Below are 10878 nucleotides of genomic sequence, written 5' to 3'. Positions count from 1 at the left end.
TACACAAAATAGAATAGTGTAAAGATTCTTCACATACCCATCATGGACAAAGAAAAGGGGTTGCATGGAAAATAAGCTCACAGGGTCATTTGATCAAAAATTCATAACTAGACAAGTCATGGTGGCTACTCATACCCCAGGCCTTTAACTTCTTTAGTGACAGGTTTTAAGCCAGCCCTGTCCACTCTTTGTGTTCACCTAAGTTAATACAGTTTGAAATGCCAGAAGTAATAAGCCCTCTAAAGGGATATTAACCCTCAACAGAGCACATAATCTTGTTAACTATCTTGTATCCAATCCCCACCTTGGTTTCTCCCACTTCCATGTCTTCTTCCTTCCATTCCCATCTCAATTTCAAATGCATAAAAGAAGCTGCAAAACTGTTATTCTCCAGAACATTTGAGATCTTGCTCCCTGGCATGTTATCAGTTTGGCTCAAATAAACTCTTATACAAATTCTCTACAGGTTTGGGTGTTTCTTACATTGACACTATCAATGAGATTGAATAATTATTAAATAATTATGTATATCAAATTTAGAAAATTATTCAATAATATATATGTGTGGTTAGTATCTGTCTAGTTCAAGAATTCCAGGTAAATGAAAAAACACCGCTCAGCCATGACATTCCCATAGAGAATGTTTCCCAGGAGCCAAAGCCCAGGCCAGAGCTCATTTTCAGCCTGTTAACTCTACATAACACTGTGGATTACAGTACATGTGGGTTATGTACACGTGTAGTCAGGTGCATGCATGGGGGACAATTTCTTACCCAGAGATTCATGGAGGAGCCACAGCTCCACCATGTGGGAGGATGCGGGAGGATAGTATGAAAGTGGGCCTTGTGACAGATTCAAATACGTGAAAGGCACTACTGCCCCCTCCTGTTTGAGACCCTCAAAGGCTCGAGAAAAGAAGAGACATCAATCCTTCAGCTGCAGTTGGACACAGATAATTACAGTGATCAACCACCGTGGAAGGTTTGTGTCTCACTTCCCCACATGGCTGGAGCGCTGTGTGAGCATGGAGGCTGCTGTCCAACGATAAACAGAAATAATCAGCCTCGTCCTCAGCCTGGAGCCCAGAGATGGTCGGGGAGGCCTTGGAGCCTGAACGAGAGCCAGAGTACTGAGCCAGGATCAATTGGTGTCGTGATGGATGTGGAGATTGGGAGCAGCCCCAGGGAGCTGTTGGTACCAGCTAGTGGGATACTTGCGAAATTGTTGCTGTTTCCAGTGTAGGTGATGGTGACTGTCTGACCCAGCAACCCTGACACTGAGGCCTCCTGGGTCAGCCCAGACAGCACTCTGGTCCCTGGAATAAAGAAAAAAGGACACAGAAATGGTGGATCTGGGGTTCCAACAACACTGCCTGGGCTCCAGGGATAGGGGCAGAGCCCTGTGTCCTTCTGGAGCCACATTCCAAGACAGAGGATCCAAGCACCTATGTAGTGAGTGAGGAGGGAGAGGAAGGAAAAGGTCCAGGCCATGGTGGGGATGCTCCCCGGCTCTGCTTTCTGTGTCTCGCAGCTCAGACAGAGCGCCTCTGATGTCTTTTATTCCTCCCTGCACCACCAGGGAGGGAGGTTCTTTCATGCAAGTCTGCCTCTCCCACTGACTGTCCCAGATCTGCCTTGTGCTCTGAGTCTGGCCCTTCTGCTAGGTGTTGGTACTGTGAGGGATCGGGACTGGGACTGACCTCTCTGTGACTCCCTAGGGGCCCCAGGGAGCACTTGCCAGAGGGAATCAGATCACAAACAGAAGGCAGGTTTTCCAGCAGAGGGCACACCCTACAGACTCTCTAAGGAGCTCACTTGCAGCGCCTCCTGCTGACCCAGGCAGAGATTTCTCTTGGTGGGAGAGGAGATGCCAGGAGCCGCCAAGAGGGAATCAGCCTTCCTCACAACTTGTCCAAGGACCCCATGCAACTAAGAGCACAGACCAAGGCCCTCATTTCTATGCTACCTCCTCATTTCCACACCTCAGCTCATAGTTCAAAGTGGCATTACATCAACATGGAAATGTCCAGAATATATCTCCATCTGTTGATAAACCTGTGGGATGAGACCTTAGAACCTGTCCTGAAAAGGCATGTGTCCCTCATACATCATAGAAAAAGGGCACAGGAAGGAAATATATGGACTGTTAGATGCAGAGGCCTGAGCCTCAGCCTCGCTCTTCCTTTGCTCCTATAACTCTTTGTCAGGACGAGCCTCAGTCCCAACTCTATGTATTTGTCTTCGTTAATCCTTCATGGGGAGGGTGTTCAAGGACACCGCACACCTGGAAGACGTTCAAGGAGAGGTGCTCTTACTGACGAGGTGAGGTCACCCTTCCAGGTGAGTATGTCTCCTGCAGTTCCCGACGGGCCGCCAGAGCCCTTTCTGGTGAAGCCGAGAACCGCAGCCATGAGGTGCGTGGTGGAGAAAGAGTCTCAAACAGGAAGGGGAGTGGTGTGACGTGGAGTCCAGACTCTTGGGAAGGGAGGAAGGAGGAAGGAAACAGGCGGAAAGACTGCGGCCCACTTTAGGTGGAGTGAAAATGACCAAATAAGACTGATTTTAGGGTGGTTTCTGCTCTCCTGTGGACTCTACATACACTCATGAGAGCTGGAAAGAGAGAATAAACTGAAGTGTGTGGGAGCAGAAAAGTAGGGTTTCGATCACAGCAGGCTCTTCTGAGTCGCCCTCATGCGATGAAAGTTGACGAGGAGAAAAGTCCCTGGTAGATAGATGGTCCTAAGGTCTGGCTGTCTGAGTCCCTGACCTTTCTGGACTCTTTCTTGCCTTTCTTTCTACTTGTGAAACAATATATACTTCTAAGGTCATATTTTAAAATGAGTGAATTGTAAAACGCCCCCAGTGGTAATTAATCCACTCTCCTAGTCAATTTCTAACCTCATAACCTACAGCCAGCAGCTCATTATAATTACTTTTCCTCTGTCATGTTTCACAGATGACAACTTAAGTGAGTATTTACCAATGAATCAAATGGAAAACCGTGTTGCAACCTCTGCGTTGCAAGCTCCGCAAACAGTCTACTCAATATCCACTGTCTGAAATCAAAGCATATATTACATGTTCTATTATTTGCATTAATATGGCTCTTCTATTTTCAGTTCTAATGTTTATTGCAGTCAGGCTAAGCTAGGCTAGAATGCAGTAGCAAATTACACAAAAATCTGGGTGGCTTACAATAACAAAAGTTTATTTCTCTCTTATACACCATTTCCAACCCTGACAGGCTATGAGCCTGATCTACTTCATTTTCATCCTAGAATGGAGCTGGTAGGGACAATTCTACTGGAAACACTGCTGATCATAGCAGAGAGACAAGAGGACTTGACAAAGCACATTCTATTCTTACACCTCCTACTCGGAAAGTATGGGCACTTCTGTTCCTTTCATTGACAAAGCAGTCATGTGACCAACCTGAGTTCAATAGAGTGGAGAGGTACAATATAATACTGCCACTGACAGGGGCCTTGGAGATTGTAGAGAACCAGTGTTTTCATTTATCCCCATCTTACAAGTGAGAAACCAGAACTAGGGAAATGCTCAGAAAATTAGCCAGCTCAGCAGAGTCCTGTAGAGTTTCCCACTGTGAAGGTCACATCTTACGTCAACACTCTCATTGCGGTGGCCACGAGGCATGTGAGGCCATTAATCAGTTGAAGTTCAGCCAATAACACTGAGAAGTAGACTTTTTCAAATACTATTTAATTTAATTAAAATAATGATTTAAATAACTACCAACATATGCCTAGTAGGGATTGTACTAGACAGTGTAGGTTCAAAGACACAAATAGAGGCAAGGACAACATTTTTACCCAGAATCTTTGGTGAAAGGAATGACATTAATGTCCATTCATCTCTGCTGCCGCTTTTGTCCATTGTCTCAAACCCGCTAAAATGTAAACTCCAAGGGTACGAGAACTTGTCCTGTTTTTATTCCTCTCTGTACCACATACATAAAACATACTCCCTAAAAAAGTACACAAAGATGAATCTATTGTATCTTCATGTGGGTTGTGTAAAAATTGTAATTATTAACTGCATGCATAGTCTGGCCAAAATCGTACTCCACTCTCTGGGTGAGGAGATTCCATGTGACTGGGTCACAGGCTCTCTGACCTCATGTGAGTTTGTGTAAGTGTTTTGTCTAACAGGTGGAATACAGAAGCACGGAGAGATGGCACATCTAGTCTTCGTCCAGCTGAATGGCATACACTGGACTCATACCCAAAGGCCTCCTAATAGCTCAGAATTTATCCTTTTAACCCAGTGAGTCTCAAACTGAGGCGATTTTTCCCTCATCCAGGGAATATTTGAAAATGTCTGGAGGTGTTTTTTGTGTGTAATGACTTAGAGAGTAAGGTGGTCCTGGCATGTGATGTGTGGAGCTCAAAGGCTGCTTCTAAAGGTCCCACATACAGAGAATAGTCCCCTCCACAAGAAATGACCCCACCCCCATTGTCAGTAGTGCCGAGGTTGAGAAACTCTGTGGCACAGGCACATGTTGGGGAGTTCCTGCTCCTGATGTTCCACAGCCCACCCCACACCCTAATGGGTATGAGAAAGAGGCAGACACAGTCAGTGCCTGTGGGCTCAGAAAAACCCACACATGGGAGTCCCATGGTTCTGCGTGGTGTCATCTATAAGAACTTCTTATCCATTTACCCACTTCTGTGTAGCAGACTCAGAGTTTTCCTAGCAGCTGTGGAGCACCCCCACCCTCTTCTGACCCATAAAGAGGTTTCCTGGCCTCAGGCCCCTAATTTCCCCTTTGACTGGCCCCCTCTCCCTGACTTTACAACTAAAGTCCAGGGTCCCCAGTGTGAGTCCCAGACCACCTCTGTGCCTGGAATTCTCCCCAGGCCTGTGTTCTTACCCAGCATCTCACATTGCAGTGTCTCGTCCCTGGGACACAGGGCTCCTCAGCCAGCCCTAAGCTCAGGAACCCAGAAGATATGGGAAGGTCTCTGCTCTGACCCCTGGAAGAGCAGAGTCCATGCTGTGGAGGATGATCTATCTGCTGGGATGGTCCCCAGTCTCTGATGGAGATGGAAGCTAGGAAAGGCTCATTTTCCTTATTTCTTGAGAAACAGGGCAGCTCCATAGTCCCTGGTTTTAGCCCATGAATAACCAGACAATAATTCAGTGTCATCATGGATTATTTTTGTTTTATTTTTCTTTTATTTTCCTGAGGTTTCAGAAACACTGAATGATACATTTGAGTAGAGACATTATGAACCAGAAGGTACCTCCAAGTACCGTTTGTCTATACACGATTTATTTATTTATTTATTTATTTATTTATTTATTTATTTATTTATTTATTTTGTCATGTAAGATTATGAGCAGGCTGAGGTTTTTGTCCCACTTCCCCATCTAGGTGTGTCACTGAGAGCAGCACTACTATGATAGATCACACAGTAAAGGTCAACCTCGTCCTCAAGCTGGAGCCCAGAGATGAGCAGAAGCCCTGCATTGGCCAAACCATCTTTGGATCCAGAGAAGCGGCTGGGGATCCCGGAGGACTGGTGCCTGTCTGAGTCTGTGTGGTAGTACAAGAGGTGCTGAGGAGGGCTCCCTGGCTTCTGCTGTAACCGGATTATATAGTAGCCAGAAACTATAGCCACTGCTCAGAGTGCACGTGAGTCTGTCTGACGCTCCCAGAGATGGGGGGGGTGGGAGGGGGCATGCGGCTGAGTCAGCACCATCTGGGAGAGGAAACCTGTAAACACAGACAGTCATGAGTGATGGGGCAGGGACTACAGAGAAGCTCATGGGGATGAGTGTCAGGAAGGCTGATGCAGGTGGGAGGGACTGGTGTGTCCCTGAGGCCTGTCCCTACCTGTACGGTGAGAGAAGAGCATGAGGAGAAGAGATTCCAGGCTATGGTGCACACTACAGTCCCTGGTCCAGTGGGGCTGGGCTGGCCCAGGCCTCTTTTCCTTCTCCATCCTCTGCCAGAGGATGGGCTGTCCATGCTAACATGTGTTCATTCACTGACCGCCCCACTCTTCCTTGAGCCCTGTTGCTGGAGCTCAGCTCACACTCTAGACTGGGGAGAACGGAGGTTGGCTTCACCCCCTGGGAGATCCCTGGAAAAAGCCCCTGCTGGACAGCACAAAGATCCCTGCTCAGGGGACTCTTCCAGGCCAGAGAGGCCACCACTGCTGAGGCCCCATCAGTGAGCCCAGGGCTTAGCCTTCAGTTCCAGGCTCCTTTGAATAAAATATTTTCACAGAGCAGCTATGTGGAGACCACAGGGCAGTCCTACCACGTCCCTGGTGGTCATATGCAGAAACATGAAAAAAATAATTCTGAGATTTCTTATCTCTATTTAAAATAACTAAAATGTATACTTTCCTAGGAAGATACAACATTGGCTACAACAGAGATAAAATGAATAACGGATTAATTTTCTTAAAAAAATGAAAAAATGTTATGGAATACTTCAGTGAACAGCACAAAATACAGATAGTTTCACAGAAACATCTAACAGATCTTCAGAGATCAGATGGTTCCCTTTTATTTGCTTCATATTTTTTACCACTTAAAGAGATAAAAGTGACCTGGTTCTTTTGAAAATAGTTATAAGTGAGAAATACATCTGACAAATTACAAAAAAAAATAGAATAATTATGGATTGATAACATTAAGTATTGATACAAATGTCCTAAATATAATATTAAGAAAGAGTTTGCAATACCAGAATAATAAATTGACATATAATTTCCAAGTATGATTTAATCCAATAGTAGCAGATGGATTTCATATTAAGACATTTTCGATATAATAAAATGTAATAATACATCAATAGATAAGATTATATTGTCTCAATTGTGAAAGAGAGTTAACCAAATTTAATACCAATTTCTTATAAAAGATACATCAAAATAGAAAAAGACAGGTTTGTTTATAATATACAATACATATTATCGCTTACACACATACATAACTTCATCCTAGGGCCAGCATCTTCATAATGTTGTGAAAAGTGGCATTTCCACGAAGAGCAGGACCAGGCAAAGGCGACCTTTACCCCCATTATTAGTCAACATTATTCTACCAATACTGGCATCACAATAAAGAAGCGAAACCAATGGTTAGGTCTCAGCAGGATGAGAGCAAACTAGTAAATGTTTTTAAAGAACCAAATATATGAAAGGGTCTCAGACACTCTGGTGCCGGTGCAGATGCAACAGCAGAGGTCTCCCCAGTGGTTGACTCGTTACCCCCTGTAACGAGTATTGGTAACAGTGACAGTGGAGCAATGGACGGAACGAGAGGAGTAGAGAGGTGGTCTTGGCCCACTGCCCAGGGATGAAGTGCACCTTGTAAGCTCTGCGGCGTCACTCTGGTCTGAAGTAACAATCTGCTTCCCACTCAGGCTGCATCACGCTTATGGGGCTCTGTCTCAAAGCCAGAATAACCCCCATTGCAGAGGCTTCCAGTGCAGAAAGGGATGACTTTCTGCCCAAGTGAGTACTAATACATTGAGACAGAGGGTTCTGAGTCTGGTGTCACGGCACCTGCTCCCTGTGGAACCAAGGAGAAGCCAGTTCCTATGTGACCCCAGGAGCTCCTTTATGACAAAAGCTCACTATATAAGATACTAAAAGAGAAAGATCCCAGGACATGATGGAGACGCATAGAGCTCTTTCTCTTGAGGTTTCACTGTGAGGATTATGCTGACAAGTGTCTTATTCTCTGGACTGACGTTCTTAGGAGCCTACACCCTCCTTAGAATTTCATTCTAGGTCCTTATTGTTTACCAGCTCCAACCTGTACCAGATTTGGCCAAAGATTCCATAAAGAAAAAAAAGGGAAGCCATGTGTCAAGGGTACCAGGACCAGGAGCTCATGAGGTGACGAGGATCTCATAGAGGAAGGAAAGTCACACATCAGTGAGGACACATTTTATCCGACTCCCCTAGAGCCTACTGAGTGCTTTACCAGTCGTCTGGCCCAGCACCCACATTGGGAGACACTGCACTGCTCCCTTTGCTGGTCACAGGGTCCATACCCTCCAGACATTATGATGTCCCTAAGCATACCACACAGTGTGAAGTTTTTACAGTAGGCTTTGCTGATGTTACTATCCAAAAGAGTAAGGTGAAAGAGAGCTTTTCTTGGTCCACTATGAAAATTGTGATGCTCTCACTCTTGGAGTTATATTTTGACAGAAAACTATTATTCCTTTGTTCAAAATATCAGTCTTTGTCCATTGTACCCATACAGCTTCAACCTTCTCTGCTGTGCCAGACACTACACGTATATGTGGAAGACAGGTACTGGGTGCAACAGAAATGCACACAGGATGACATTGCCCTGTGTGCATATTGTTGTGTGTATGGGGGAGTTGGCCCAAGAAGCCTGAACAAAGCTGTGGTGTGTGAGCTGGGATTTGTAGGGTGATTGAGGTAATCTCCCTGGCAGAGAGAGAAAGGATTAACAGAATTTTGTAAAGAATTAGAAACCACTACACCACAACTCACAAATAAAAACCAAAAGCACTCAGCACTAACATTGTTGTTTTGATGGCATCACGTGTTATTTTGAATTCTCTGAAGCCAGGGGGTGTTTTTGAGTGTGTCAGGCCAGCATTGTCCACATTAGTTCTCCGGACAGTAAATCCTGTTAATAAATCCTTTTGGGATGACAACACCTAAAAATTATTTTATCGCCTCAATAACATTGGAAGGGCAGACATCATTTGTGCTTCTGAGTGACTTCTTGTCCCAAATGGAAGATGTGGTAGAAGCCGATAGAACCAGCCAGGCAGTCTTCTAATGATTATTCCTGTCACCTCATTATGGCTTCATCACAGCCAGGCATGAGGCAGTTACATGCAAAGCACCATGCTAAGCACCTTACATCTGTTCTCTCTCTCCATAGTCCTTCTGACAATCCTACGAGATATATTATCCCCATTTTACAGATGGGGCAGCTGAGAGTCACAGAGGTAACTGGCTGACAAAACAAGGATTGAACCCAGTCTGTCTGATCTTAACCTCCAGGCCATGGTGGCTGTGCGCCCTCTGCTGGTCACCATTCAAATCCTTTCCTCCCTTGCTAGTAAATACTATGAGAAGGAAGCTCTCTTGGTGGACCCCTTGCATCTTTGGTCTTTGTTGAGTAAGTGGTCCGGTGCTCTGCACTTCATCTGAATCTCTGGTCTCAATTTGTGGGGCACCTCCTAAGAGCCTCTCTCACCTCCCTCTGGTGCCCCCCATCAAAACTTAGCTATTCTCTGTCTCTCGTCCTCAGGGTCTTGTGCTGGCTTTTCCCTAGCAGGGCCCTGGGGCATCCTAGCTGACTGGAGGGGGGAGGCAGTAAAATGGGAGGGCAGACTTTCAGGGGCTGTGGATTGCCAGCCCGCATCTGTTCTGCACTGGGACCCTGTGCCCCGGAGTACACCAAGATGAAGATGGCAAATCACTTCTGAACTGATCCCTCTGCAGGTGAGCTCATCCAGAGGCAGCAAGACCACAGCACACACCAGCGACAGAATCCGGCTAATAAGCGTCCAGCCCTCTGTGCGAGTGGGGTGGATGGTGAGGTCCTATGGGGGTTTTAGGCTGAGATCCAGACTTGGCCCTGGTGGCAGGGAATGGAGTGGAGCCCTGAAGGTCATCCCAGGCTACATCCTTCATCTCCCCTCACAACTGCCAGAAGAGACACTCGACTGGCAGCATGGAGAACTGGCCATCCCTCTCCGCCCGTGACTATGTGGAGCCCCTGCATCAGAACTCCAGGATACCTGCTCTATGGCAAGAACAAAGTTCTGGTGCAGCCAGTGAGAGTTCATCTTGGGCCCAAATCTTCTATTCTGGGTCTGGATCCAGGTCATAGAGGAGTTTTCTCTGGCTTCCAGGTTACTCATCCATTCATATATTCATCAACCTACTCGCCCATCTATTCATTTATCTTCCAATATTTCCTCGACTCTATCCAGTCATTCAACCACATGCCATTCACATGCCAGTATATTCTTCCATGCACCCATCCTCCATCCATCCATCCATATTACTAACCAGCCAGCAAATAGTCGACGTTTTTTTCAATCTCTATATCTAACATTCTTCTATTCATGAATTTGCCCACCATTCTTTCATCCATCTGCCTATATTTATATCCATCCGTCCATCCATTTCTCTGTCCACCCATATCTCCAGCCAGCCAGCCAGCTAGTCAGCTAGTCAACTCTCTTCTAATCTTTGTATCCACCATCCTTCTATTCATGCAACCACCCATCATTCTTTCATCCAGCCACCTGTATTTATATCCATCCATCATCCATCCATCCATCCATCCTTCCATCCATCCATCCATGCACTTGTCCATTTATTTCCAGTTCATCTATCTATCCACCCAACTACCCATCCACCCAGCCATCTATTCATCCATTCTCCCTTGCTATTGTTCACCCATTCTGCAAACATTTATACTGGACCTGCTATGACCTACATGCTTAAGATATCAAGAGAAACATCTTCATGATTAATATATATTAAGCACTTTCTATATGCCAGGCACTATACCAAGTACTTCTAATTGTATCAACTCATTTAAAACTCACAGCAACTATTTGAGTCAGGTATAATCAAAACCCATCATATATGATACACTGAGGCTCGTATATGGAGAGTGAAGGGCAGAGATATCATTTGAATTGAGTGCTAGAGTCTGCGCCACTTACCAGTCACCCTCGATGCCCATGCACTGGACCAGGCTCGAGGGATGGGTGGTGAACAAGGCATCCAAAGCCTCCACACTCACGGAAAGTTTCCTTTGCTATTTCCTTTCCATGGACATTGCAATCAGCATGGTGTTTGTGCTCAACAGGGAGGAAGCAGAGGTAGGGCTG

At 45.7% G+C, this 10878-nt stretch overlaps 1 long non-coding RNA gene across 1 annotated transcript; it reads right to left on the bottom strand.

The window, feature by feature from the left end:
- Positions 1-5155: 5155 nt before the first annotated feature.
- On the bottom strand, positions 5156-10856 carry LOC120612208 (uncharacterized). Its single transcript, XR_005655399.1, has 2 exons — positions 10711-10856; positions 5156-5736 (listed from the first exon to the last, which is right to left on the bottom strand). It is a non-coding gene; the product is annotated as an uncharacterized LOC120612208 (long non-coding RNA).
- Positions 10857-10878: the final 22 nt, after the last annotated feature.

The sequence above is a fragment of the Pteropus medius genome, unplaced genomic scaffold, assembly GCF_902729225.1.
Source record: "Pteropus medius unplaced genomic scaffold, Ma_sr-lr_union100, whole genome shotgun sequence".
Classification (NCBI taxonomy): domain Eukaryota; kingdom Metazoa; phylum Chordata; class Mammalia; order Chiroptera; family Pteropodidae; genus Pteropus; species Pteropus medius.
The sequence above is the reverse complement of the archived record's forward strand: the minus strand, read 5'-3'. Positions and strand labels throughout refer to the sequence as shown.